At 30.2% G+C, this 14,075-nt stretch overlaps 1 long non-coding RNA gene across 1 annotated transcript; it reads right to left on the bottom strand.

Moving 5' to 3' along the window:
* Positions 1-1,057: 1,057 nt before the first annotated feature.
* On the bottom strand, positions 1,058-9,040 carry LOC127710731 (uncharacterized). Its single transcript, XR_007986305.1, has 3 exons — positions 8,919-9,040; positions 4,795-4,966; positions 1,058-1,176 (listed from the first exon to the last, which is right to left on the bottom strand). It is a non-coding gene; the product is annotated as an uncharacterized LOC127710731 (long non-coding RNA).
* Between the last annotated feature and the right edge of the window lie 5,035 nt (positions 9,041-14,075).

Genomic DNA, 14,075 nt, shown 5'->3' with positions numbered 1-14,075 from the left:
TAGATTATTTCGAATACACAGAATAAAATATTACAGTCATTTATTATAATTCAATTCTAGATTCCATTTTTAAGGTGTAAATTTTGAAAAAAAAACGTTGCTGACGTCACGGTCACATGACAAACTTATGTCTATGAGTTGATAGACAAAACACTTTCAGCTAATCAGAAGACGTTTTACATCCAAAATTAAATCATTTATTGATAGATGAATTCCTTTCTTGTTACTGATGACAATAATCACAGTATAACATTAAAAATTCGAAAGTACAGAAAAATCAAAACCTCTATTGGTCAGTTGATGCATCTAAAGTATAATTTTTCGGTTACTTTAGATTATAAAAATTAACTTTATATGTCTATGCATATATCTTATTCTGAAAACCTCCTTGTTATTCACATTTTAGCATAATCGAGGCAAAATTGTAAAAAAAAAATTCTTAAATTGCACCGGACATTACCCCCTTGTTTGATCCAATTGCGTGATTTAGATTAAATGCAGGTGTAATATAAGTATGATCTTAATTACACATTACACTTGTGATTTATTTTAAATCAGTCTCATAATATTGAGAAAATTAAAACTATGCTCGTGCTTATGACAATTTGAACATACACCTCTGGTATCTTTGATGATGGTTTTGTGTAATAAGCAAGTAAGGAAGGGTCTCAAATAATTACTGTCAAACCTTGTCGTTATCTTTATGTGAACTTTCTTCTCGTAAAAATATATATGTTTAAATGACACCCTCACACAAGAGCTGTATGTTACTTTTGTAAAACACTTGTGAAGATTTGTGCCTCGAATCTTTTATGTTACATGTATGTACAATATCTCATTTGAATGAAACCGCAAAGTAAGTATTTCATCAAATACCCCTTTTAAATCATTTTGTCAGACAATAGGCTGTTGCTCTGTTCGCATGCAATTTTACTCCTTCCTCATAAATTTTCATTGCAATTGAAGAATTTAAATAGCACGAGTTATTTCGGATAATCAATTTTGTTCACTTATTTGAAAAATAACAATGAAGGACATACTAAATGAATGAAGACGATACACTTAATACTTTTTACTTGAGAAGACGTTCCATTCCAAAGTCAGTGTTAAGGCAAAGACAAATATCAAAAGAACAACTGTCCTTTATCTGAAATATAACTTTTTCAATCTGGTAGCCTACAACATAAAAGAAAGCAAGTATAGTATTAAAATTATATTACTACTACATGTACATGTTAGCAACTTTAAACAAACACTTAATACCCATTTAAATATTTTAATCCTACATGTTATATAACTTATTTTCATCATTTGGTCGTTCGATTCGTTGGAATTTGTTTTTATTAAACTATATCCATTGTTTCTCCGGTACCTTTTGGCAACATTTTTGATTTTTTTGGGGTAGCTTTCGTTTTCATGTTTAGATTTATTTGTTTTTGATTAAGCGGTGGCGATGGTTTGCGGATAATTTGTTTTTGTCGCATAAACATTTTGTTGATATATATATATTATATAGCTCTTCACACTTTGTTTATCCGACATCAGACATGGGGTCTATTACTTTTGAAAGTAATTAATTACATTCGAATACAATTACAAAATCTTCGATTAAATTGTAATTAATTACTGTCCAATTACTACATGGCAAATGTAATTAATTACCTTAAATACTTCTGAAAGGAAAAAAAGATATAATATTGAAAACATGCATTGATTCCATGATATGTACATGAGTATCATACATTGCTTTATAGTAATAACAAATGAAATCTACAGCGACTATTTTCAAATTCAGCCAGTATCAAAGAAGAGATAAAGTTAGATTTCTGGTGTTTTACGGGAATAAAGAAAGAAAAAAAAAAACACACATAAATCTGAAGTTCACTTAATACTTTGTCTATCAGAAATCCCTTGGACTAAAGGAATGGTTTCATTTAGTGCTCAAAGTGATAAAAAGCCGTTTCAATATTTTGAAAATTTTAAATTTTGTTTTTATTAAAATTTTATATTTTAATGAACATGATGTATTTCATTGAAAATGATACAAAAAGAGATCCCTAATTTTAATATTTTGAAATGATTTTTTATTCTGATCACAACTTAGTAAAATAATTTTTCCTAAAGAATCTAGAAAGCCTGACTTTTTTAAAAATATACTTTAGTTTCAATCACACTCAATTGATTTAAAAAACAATCATGTACCTAGGGGTATATTTATCTCTCTCTAATTGTCTTAACACCTGTTTAACATGCAAACATAACTGTTGTAAAAACAGTCATTATATATTTTAAAATAAAACAAATGTACGCAACAAGCTAACTAAGGTATAAGACAATGTTTTTTTTTCAAACACAAATTATGCCATGTTTCAACAATCATTTTCTTTTCCTTCTTTTTTAATTTTTGCTCATTCATTACAAAATAAAAAATCTCCCATGGTTGTGTAATTACAGAAAGTATACTGTGTAAGCTTTCCTTTTTCAGCTAACTACATTTACTAAGGTCATGGCATTTCATCATTTTTGAGAAAACACAAGATTAAATCTTTCTGATCCAAAATTACAAATTTAATTGAGTTGTAATTGAAAAGTAATTGTCAATTACAGAAATTTTGGCTATGTAAACCATTACTTTCAAGCACTTGTAATTGAAAAAAATGCTCAATTACACATTACATTCATTTACTTGAGAAATTGTAATTAATTACGGTCAATAACAATTACATATTTCAATTACCCCATGTCTGTCTGAAATAGTCTTGATAATGGGTTAAGTTGGGTAACAGGTTTTTCAAATCCTTTATATATGAATATACAGTCACAATAAGTTAGGCTATCAATATTGGATCCAAGGCTGTTGCTTTTTGTGTGTTTTTGTTTTGGCTGTACCTGTACTGTTTTTGTGTCATTGATGATACCCTCATTTTCTTTGTTTTTCATTTGCAGATATCATGTTTTTCGAATTCAAACTACATACCATTTTTTTTTTGCAACAGATGGGAATTTCCACAAATTTAGAACCATACGTTTCTCTTATATAAAAATAACTGCCTACGGAATGTAAGGTTATTCAGCCAGTATTTTGTAAGTTTGTTGAATCAAACAAACCAGCCGGTTTAAATTTACACACAGTGAATTTGTTAAATGCTTGAAAAACAATAAGAGCTGCTTTTTCAAGAAAGGCTAGACTGTAGGCATTGCAACAACTTTAAATATGTTATAACTAGTTGCTCATGCTTCATCATTTCTATATGAATTTTGAATTTAAAAAACTCAATATGCCAACTACTGAGTTATTTTGTCAAAATCAATTTTTGGTTTTTATTTATGCGATTATTTTCTCACAGTAAAGAAATGAACCACATGGGATGTTGGGTGAATGTAAATGTGACAGCAACTAAGCACCAGTAGAAGCAAAAAAAAAAACCAATTCATACGTCCAATTTTGGATAAAAATCTTTGATTGTTTATCAAAGGGTACCAGTACACATAAACTAACCAGTAGAAATTTTCACAGAGTACGTTAAACACAATTAAATTTACATAGTGGAGTGTACTGAATCAAGGGCGATGTAAACCACATAAAGCTAGGTCCGAAATGAAGCTTAAAAGGTAAACTACCATAACTTATTCGTTTCTGATGAATGTACGCACACCTTTTAAAGACTATGGACTATATAGAGCTTACAATATTTTAAAGAAACCTGCATGTTGCTTTATATAGGTAAAGGAAGATGTAGTATGAGTGCCAATGAAACAACTCTCCAACCAAGTAACAATTTATAAAAGCAAACCATTATAGGTCAAAGTACGGCCTTTAACACGGAGCATTGGCTCACACCGAACATCAAGCCATAAAGGGCCCCAAAAATTACTAGTGTAAAACAATTCAAACGGGAAAACCAACGGTCTAATCTATATAAAAACGAGAAATGAGAAACACGTATGAACTATATAAACAGACGACAACTACTGTACATCAGATTCCTGACTTAGGACAGGTGCAAACATTTGCAGCGGGATTAAACGTTTTAATGGTACCAAACCTTCTCCCTTTTCTGAAACAATAGTATAACATGACAACATAGAAAGACACACTATAAAATATCAATTGGAAGGCTTAACTCAATCAAAAAACGTAAATTAACACACGATGAACGAATAAATTTGATCTTAGATACCTAAATGCAAATACATAGTTAATAAAAATTATAAGGGATAAATAATTAAGGTCAAAAGTAAATAAACAGGTTTAAACAAAGTTAAAGTATGATACCACTGAGAAATGTTAAACAATATTTAGAAAATCATCACTTTTGAAAAAACCTGCGTCATATTATACACAGGTAAATGAAAATAATTTTGTTCTTAAGTATACTTCTTCTTCTGTGTGTATAAAATCTTCCGTTTAGGAATATCATGAAATTTCTTTAATATCAATAAAACTAATTTAACACTTGGTGCATATGGGGTGAATATCCTCAATAAAACTATACAATAAGTGCTAGATAAAACTTCCTGTACAGTATTTAAGGAGAAATGAAATAATTTTGATGTTCATAGTACGAAGAAGTGAAAATTAGTAGTAATATCAAATAATCAAAGCTGGTATATAGGCAAGATCCATGTTAACATTGAATAACAAACAAGCATTACAAATAGTATCAACAGGTCAAATTAAAAAGAAAGTACGATTTGAGAGTACTCGCAGTTACTTATGCATGTATCACAGTTGTTATCGATGAGTTGCATTTATTTTAATATTCAGGAAAGTAATGTATAACATTATCTTACCACATATGTAGGTGATTGCGGTTTTAATTGTTAATCCGAATTCCCTTTCTGCAATCTTTACCACAGCCAACTGAACAGCAAAGATATCCATTTTTACAACCAGTATGTCCACACATGTCAGCGCAGTGGCCGTGTCCATCCCCGGGAACAGGTGGACATTTCAGTGTATATTCTGTTAAATAAATGTATCAATAGCGTATATATGGATATAAATAACAATGATCACTGTGGCTTGTTTCTGAATTTTGATTGTTTATACTTAGGATGAAAATCAGTTTTTTTTAATATATAATATTGTTTTAACCTTTGAGACAAAAACGTTTCTGGTAAATAAAACTAAACAGATTTCCAACTCTACTTGCTAAAATGCATTTCTTCATATTTTACAATATTTTAGAAAAATGTAATTTTCAAAAAAAAGTAGGTTTTGTCTCTGTTTAAATATTTTATGATTTGATGGAATTGATAACAGTGTGAAAAACCGTACGATGAGTTTTGCGTTAAGTTGTACATTTTAGTGGCTATTGCAATGGCGTATAGCCAACGTATCATTTTATACAAATGTACATATAAGAATATTTTGTATATCCAACGATCGTAGTCATATTCATTAAAATTAAAACATTCCCACCCGGCAATAATATGAAAGCTAAAAATGGGCGTCTGAGATGCATAAATACGTAGCCAGGTCAGGTCAGAATCAGAACATTTAATATGATGTATCGAATAGGAACATTACAACATTCCCAGGAACCGTTGTTGCGAATAAAGATGTTTCTTTAACAGGTTCAATTTGATTGTCGACATATATCATGTAAAAATGCATACAACTGTTCCAATGCGGTACCCGAATTCTCTAGATTCAATAATTACACCTAATTAATTTCAAGGATCAGTTGGAGTACGATCATACTGAGGAATTGGTATAATGACATTATCCCCCACAGAAAGTTCTGATAATTTCAGTTTCATTTTCTTGGTTAGATTTTCGGCTTGGCTCTGTTGGCCAGACAGCGCACGCTTCCTGGCAGGTATAATTGGTGTGTCAACGTCATGCAGTTACGTCTTGATTTTCACTCGGGCCAATTTCTAATATACTATCAGAATTGTCACTGGGACCAATTTCTATTACACTATCTGAATTGTCACTGGGACCAATTTCTTTTATACTATCAGAATTGTCACTGGGACCAATTCTATTATACTATTAGAATTGTCACTGGGGTAAATTTTTATTGTACTATTAGAATTGATACTGGGGCCAATTTTTATTGTACTATCATAATTAACTGACATGCATGTATCAATTACATTTCCTGTCTCCATCTGAATATTTTTTGTATTTTGTAATTAAGGTTTATCGGGTGGTCATATAATAAAAATTCTATAGAGTGTATCAATGCTATTTTTATAACAAAATCCATACTATAAATTATTATACAAGTTATAAGTGAATTTAGTCAAATTTTGTACATATTGTAATTTGTGCAAGCGATTTTTGTACAAATAACAATTTTTACAAAGTCAAAATACAATTTATAGTTTGTACAATTTTTTTTTGTACATGTTAACATTTGTACAAAATGATAACTTGTACACAACATATACATAGATTAGCTTCGCTTATAAAGGATATATATTACTGAAAATCAAATGTCAATGAGTAGTATATGATAATTCTATATAGTTTAACTGTAATAACAGGTAACTGATGTATAATACATACATTTTTTCTCGATGAAAAATTGTATACTTGATTTTAGAATATAGCAAAGTGCTCTCCACCTATATAATTGTAGGATTTTGTGTTTCTTAGTTGTAAAGAATGAATGATGCTCTTAGTAATGGATATCCTATTGTTTAGGCCTACTTACAGTTAAAAAAAAGTTGCTATAAATGAGTTACAAATGCCCCGAAGCACATTTATCATAAAGAATTTGTGATTAAAACTGACTAAAAGATGACTAAAAGTTGAATTTTGAAGCAAATAAAAAAATCACAAAAAGATGAAATTTACTGTTGCAGTAACATTGGTACCGTGAACGTTATTATAAGAATATTAATAACTTCAAATTACTTAAACAATTACTCTTTCAAAAAGTCAGAATACTGGATCCGCGGTTGGTGAGAATAGTAATTTCCAATATTCTGATTAAATTCTAAAAAACGGAATTTAGTTTAACTTTTGAATATATTTTAAACTATTTTAATATTTCCCTGACATAATGAAATAGTATTTGATATAAAGTAAAATATAAAATTGAGAATGGAAATGGGGAATGTGTCAAAGAGACAACAACCCGATATATAAAGGACTGGATTGAAATATTGGCTGTAAAATAAAATGTATTTGCAACTCAAATTTTGAATTTATTGATTTGAACTGGAAATAAACAAAAAGATAATTCCTCGCTAGAATATTACATGATTTACATTCACACTCACAATCAGGAAACATTTCTAACCATTTCATTTTACTGTTGTGTCATCTTATGTCAAAAACACAATCTATTATACTTTCCAAAATTATAAGAAAGTCCTTACATCACTAAAACTAATCCATTGATTTTGAAAAGTTTTCAGCTGTATGACCCGTTTAAGCACTGCAAAAGGATATTACCAACTTATGATAAATACATTAATTAAACTTTTACTGAATACACAAATTAACGAAATATTTGTACACGTAAATGAATTTTGCCTTTCCAGTGAACGGCTAAGATTAAAAAGAAACAGAATAAAATGACTGGTTTTTATAATTTGTTTGATGTTAAACTACCAGGTTTGGGTAAAGCTTTGGCGCTCACACACCTGTTCTTTTTCATAGGCAAAGAGCCTATTGCTTTTTATTTAATGTTATCAGATAGAATCGAATTGATGTTTCAATTTTTTGACTCGATAAACATTTTCTATAACGTACTAGACTGTATTGGTTATGCTTGTAGCTCACTTTGTCATGTAAATTATATTTGGTTTGCTAATGGCTTATTTAATATTACCAGCTAGAATCGAATTGTTGTTTTACTTTTTTGACTCGATCTACATTTTCTATAATTTTTATATTAATCAAGACTTCATTTTTGTTTAGCTATTATATGAAACAAAATAACACGGATTATCAAACCATTAAATAGTGGTATGTTATATAACATGTCTAAGGGTTGTTATCTGAATAAATTGTCATTGATAACAAAACTGTTATCTATTTCCTTTTGTTCGTAATCATTCATTGGTTTTTTGTATGGATTACCGGAGTTATTTAAAAGTTTCACTATTCAATTGATTTTATGTTATGTAAACAAGGTAAACATGCATGTGCAGTAATAAATTCTGTGATATTTATTCAATAGTTTTTATATGCATGTAAGCTGCAATTGTATTCGCGTGTATTAATTTCGCGAATTTAAAGTTACAGCAAAATTCAATACAACACGAAAAAAGTACATAAACAGTATCATAATTTTTTGGGACTTTAATTGATAGTTGTCGCCTCGCAAATTTCGCCAAATCTCCCTTTTGTCATAAACTTGTTCTATCAATGCTTTATACTTAGTTTTGTTTAGCTTACTTATATTTATATCAAAACATTATTAAAAAACTTAATGTAGCAATGTCATCGGGTTCCTATTCGGAAATTTACTTTCCCTACAGTTTACTTTTCTGTTAATTTGACTTAAGATATGGCACAAAATAAAAGGAAAACTATCGTTTCTTGTCTGAGTTGAAAACTGAAAGTTCGGTCCTCTATGCAGAATTGACAATACCAACGTTATGAAACAACTGCTCTCAATTCTTTTCAAATATTTAGAAATCCGACTGTCTACACGCTGTTTATAACTGAATTTCCGTCGTCGGCATGTTATCTTATTATGACAGACGATCCTTTGACCCAATCTTATCAACACGTTTATTGATATACACAGAGGTATGCGCTTCTTCGAGATGATCTAAAAAGAACCAGTTGTAAATATTGGTTACCGATTAGAAGTTGTACAGTTTAATGCGGACTGGTTATTCAGTTTGTCATATTTGGCGTTCAACTGAGTTTACATCAACAGAATTAATCTAATGGACGACATTTCATGATTTGATTTTAATATGAATACATGAAAAAATATACGTACCTTGACTCGACACTTCTGTGTTAAAGAGAAATATCAGAAACACACTGATAAGAATTCTGCTGGTAAGTCTGAACATTGTGTTGTCTTTAGACTGACGACAGAATAATTATTTTAAACTGTATCATTTTTATATTTAATACATTACTTGTCAAACACTTAATTATTCAAAAACAAAAATAAGTTTGGGGAGTAACCACATAGGGTAAACATGTCCTAAATTAATACTACATGAACATGTAGACGCATAACAAATTAGCACACGCATTTTTTTTATGTCATTTATAAGTATTTATTACGTTCATTAACCTGGAACACTGTCACCTTATGCCATCAATGTAATTAAGACTCTTATTCAATTGAAAGTACATTTAAATATACTTTTTTGCATTGTTTAATACGATTTGGTTTCTTTTAGGGTGTTTCCACAAACATAATTAATGTCTTACAAGTAACGACTCTTTTGGAAAACAAAATACTATCATTCTTTCAAAGGCAACTTTTGGTATTACAGTTATTTTGGAATAAATGGAAACATATACAAAAGGGACAATGAAAAATCAAAAGTCGAAGAAAACACAACGGTATAGCAAAAAGATATTGCAGGAATGATGCTTAGATATCATGTTAAAAATATTATTACAGTTTTTATTCTTTTATGGGATGATAAAATTTGGAATATCAAAATATAACTTGTGAGGTTGCACTTGAATTCATTATTTCTTTCATAATACTAGCATTTCAAGTGCTTAAAAGTTTTTGTTAGTTAAACAATATTTTACATTATCGTGTTACTATCATATACCTGGTATGATCTATAACATTTGTATATTTTTTCAATGCATTGGTTGGACATATTTGTAGGAGAAGAAATTTTTTATCCTCCGAAGGCTTACAAGAAACCCCAAAGATTTTTCTTTGTGGTTTTTGAAAAAAGAGAAAAACCTTGAAAAACAACTCCGAATTACACTAGGTCATGTTAACAAAGATGATATTAAAAATTTGTGATAAAGTAAAAAGTCTACCAATTTTCAAATTTACCAAGTAAGTGTATCACCTTTATTTTTGCGATGTTTTGTTGTTTGTGAGTGTCTGTGTGTGTGTATGTGTGTGTATGAATGTGTTGTTTCAAGCTCAAATAGTGTGTTATAACATGTATAAGGTTATGTATTAAAGACTAAGTAAAAATGGAAATGGATCCGCTATATAATGAATTTCCCAAACTAAATTTTTTTTGTTTTAAATGAAATGTTGTCTCATATACATGTTGATAATTCTATAAATAGGTCCTTGCATTAATTATCTGAATTAAAAGTTTTGATTGAGGTCTGTTTCTGTGGAGGTTAGAATGCCCCCTTTGTTCTGCTCAAAGTTTTATAAAGTCTTGGATTAGATTTTCATCAATAGAAAAGTATAACAGAAATACCGCAATCCAGGGCAAACCATTAAAAGAGAAGTCCATAAATACCGACCAAATAAAACGCTATTAATCAACGGAACGAGCGAAAAAAAAAAACATCTGCCATATTCCTGACTTGGTATACGCATTTTCCGAAGAAAACCTGGTTTTATAGCTAACTTAACCCTACTTTTATGACAGTCACTTATAGTTCCGTTATATTGACACAATTTGATGACGTCAAGAAAAACATTTTTTGCCGTTGATATTACATACCGTATAATTATATCCACTTTCTCGGTAAAGTAAAAAAAAAAAGTAAATATAAATGCAAGGGATGTGTAAATACCGAGTCACTTCAAAAGGCATACGAATAAAGGAATATAATAACACGAAGAGAAATAAAGGGGAAAGTTAAGTAAAATATAAAACTACACAAGTTCAGCACCGAGAATCTATAACCAAATACCACCTTGTATCATTTGTGAATTAGACACTGACTATTTACCTATTAGGTCTCGGTATTTTCCAATGAACTTGATGAGCAAAGGATGAGACGTTCTTTGACAAAACCCTGGCTCATTATTTGTTTGCTGAAATACCGATTGCGTTTTACAAAGAATGAGTAGCAGCTGCAAGCTCTTGCAAATCGTTTGAGTTCAGAAATGTTTGCTTGCGGGTGAAGTTGTTATATTGCTGCTAAAGTGAGAAAAATTAATAATTTCAAAATTGAAATCGTCTCGTTTGTCATAGATTTTGGTAATGAGATGACCCTGTTGTCAAATTCGAAGTATATGTCTAGAATTTAAGAAGCTGTATCGGTTTTTTTAATTTATAGTTTAGAAAGATATATTAGTCGGACCCAATCAGAAAAAATTGGATTGTTTATGGAAAGAACATCATCAATATACCTGTATGAGAAATTAAATAATCTAGCTTCTTTGATCTTCTTCTTTAAGTATCTGAACGACCTCCGACTCACATGAACACAAGAAAAGGTCGACCAGGAGAGTTGCACAAATGGTTCCTATAGGAATGCAGATAATTGTATTCCAAATTCACATATATTTGATAAAATTTATCATTCTTAAGAGATTTATATAAAAGTTACTAAAGCTCTGGCTAGGGCACGAATTTTTTCCACAAGGACAAACATTATTGTAAACATACATAAATTTAATGAATAGAATGTCTCATACGCATACTATGATCTATAATTACGAAATAAATTTAGGAGTATTGAGGAAAATTGATATTTTTGCTTGGACTTACAAACACAAATCTCACCTACTTATACTAAAATGTTGTAGAAATTTTTAAATTAAGGTGACTATCTGAATTTAGTCCGATCTGAAAATTCTAGCTTTTTTAGCTGTTAATACGATTCTTAAATTTAAAAGCAATTAACCAAACTACCAAATAACCTGGCATTTTGTAAGATCAATAAATATTTGAGATAGCTACAGAGTTTTATTAAAATCCAAATTGATTTGAAAAATTTATAGAAATTTGTAAAGGTGACTATCTGAATTTAGTCTGAATTGAAAATTCTTCCTTTGTTTACCTACTACATATAATTAAATTATAGAATTTGACAGAAATGAGGCAAACTAAGAAATAACTTGGCATTTTGTAAGATCAATATAAAGTGGAGATAGCTGTAGAGTTTTATCCAAATCCAAGATGATTTGAAAAGGTTATAGATTTTTTTTTTAAAGGTGACTTATTTGAATTTAGTCAAAACTGAAAATTCTTGCTTTTTTCAACTTTTAATTGAATCCTTATATTTGACAGCAATTGACCAAACTACCAAAATGACCTGGTATTTTATAAGATCAATTTTTAATTGAGATAGCTGTAGACTTTTCTGAAAATTCAAGTTGATTTAAAAAAGTTATAGACATTTTTTAAAGGTGAGTATCTGAATTTAGTTCAAATCGAAAGTTCTGGCTTTTTTTTACATTTTTATTAAATTCTTAAATTTGACAGCAATAAACCAAACTACCAAATTACCTGGCATTTTTTAAGATCAATATATAATTGAGATAGATAGGCTGATTCAGACCAAGTCTAGAACAGTCGAGAAAATTTTTAAAGTCATGACTGGTCGAGACTGAGTCGAGACTGTCGAGACTTGTCAATCATTTGTCCAGACCATATTCAGACAATACCAAGATGATCAAGTACTCAGTTAGACTTATTAAGTACTGTCGAGATTATGTCGAGTCTTGTCAATTAAAATATGTGCTCGACCTTACAGGTTTAGATCCAAATATGGTCTTTTCAGACTCTGAGCAGTATGTAGTGATAATACAGTGTAAAGTGTAAGGTTTGTTAACGTAGCTTGTTTTTTTTTCGCAACATATAAGTGTCCTTTATAATTACAATATGAAAACAAGGAGATGTGGTATGGTTGCGAATGACGCAACTTTCAAACAAAGTTCAAATGAATGTAAGCATTTGTTTGCACCTGTCCTAAGTCAGGAATCTGATGTTAAGTAGTTGTCGTTTGTTTATGTGGTTCATAAGTGTTTCTCGTTTCTCGTTTTTTATATAGATTAGACCGTTGGTTTTTCCGTTTGAATGGTTTTTCACTAGTAATTTTTGGGGCCCTTTATAGCTTACTGTTCGGTGTGAGCCAAGGCTCCGTGTTGAAGACCGTACTTTGACCTATAATGGTTTACTTTTTTAGATTTTGACTTGGATGGAGAGTTGTCTCATTGGCACTTATACCACATCTTCTTATATCTAATTAAATACAACCATACGGCCTTCAAAAATGAGAAAAGACCATACCGTATAATCGGCTCTATAACGCCCCGACATAAAAATATGAAACTATTCAATTGAGAAAACTAACGGCCTGACTTATTACAAAACAATTTACGAAAAAAAAAAAATTGACAGACCTGAACTAACGACAACCACTGAACAACAAGATCCTGACTTGGGACAGGCACAAAAAGAATGTGGCGGGGATTAAATGCACACACCCTCCTCTAACATAGGACACTGATGTAACGGCACAATACAAGAACAAAATATACAAAACAATAAATAAAAAAGAAAAATGAGCTACAGCAAAATACGATAACAACAACTGCCGGCTCATAAATTGGGACAGGCACATTAAGTTTGTGACGGGGTTCAACATGTTTGATGGCGCCAAACCTTCCCTAACCTTGGACAATGGTGCACCAGTACAAAATGAGTTGAAAAGGGCTTATTTCGTTTGAATTGTTTTATATTTTTCATTTCGGGGCATTTTATAGCTGACTATGTGGTATTGGTTTTGCTCATGGTTGAATATCGTACGGTGACCTATAGTTATTAAATTCTATGTCATTCGGTCTCTGGTGGAGAGTTGTCTCATCTTCTTATTTTTATATTAACTCATCAGATCGATATAAAGCAGAACGTTATCTTACAAAAACACAAACCAGACTTTGCAGGAAATTTGTACATCCCTCACAACAATATAGACACTAAGTACAGATCTGAGAGTACTCACACTTGCTGACAGCTGCTTCAAAACCAAACACAACTAATACAAAAAACCTCATGTTTATAAAACTAAATTATCAATCAGTACACACTCAACATCCAACAGATTTAGTTACAGTTGGTAAAAGTATTGTTTATATGTTCTTACTTATATAGATACATGTAGTTAACTGTGTTGGTCGTAAATGAAAACAAAGGACATAAATAATGAAAGAGTCATAATGATAAACATTTTGTTATTTTTACATTTCTGGAAT

Source organism: Mytilus californianus, unplaced genomic scaffold, assembly GCF_021869535.1.
Source record: "Mytilus californianus isolate M0D057914Y unplaced genomic scaffold, xbMytCali1.0.p SCAF_8, whole genome shotgun sequence".
Lineage (NCBI taxonomy): Eukaryota > Metazoa > Mollusca > Bivalvia > Mytilida > Mytilidae > Mytilus > Mytilus californianus.
The sequence above is the reverse complement of the archived record's forward strand: the minus strand, read 5'-3'. Positions and strand labels throughout refer to the sequence as shown.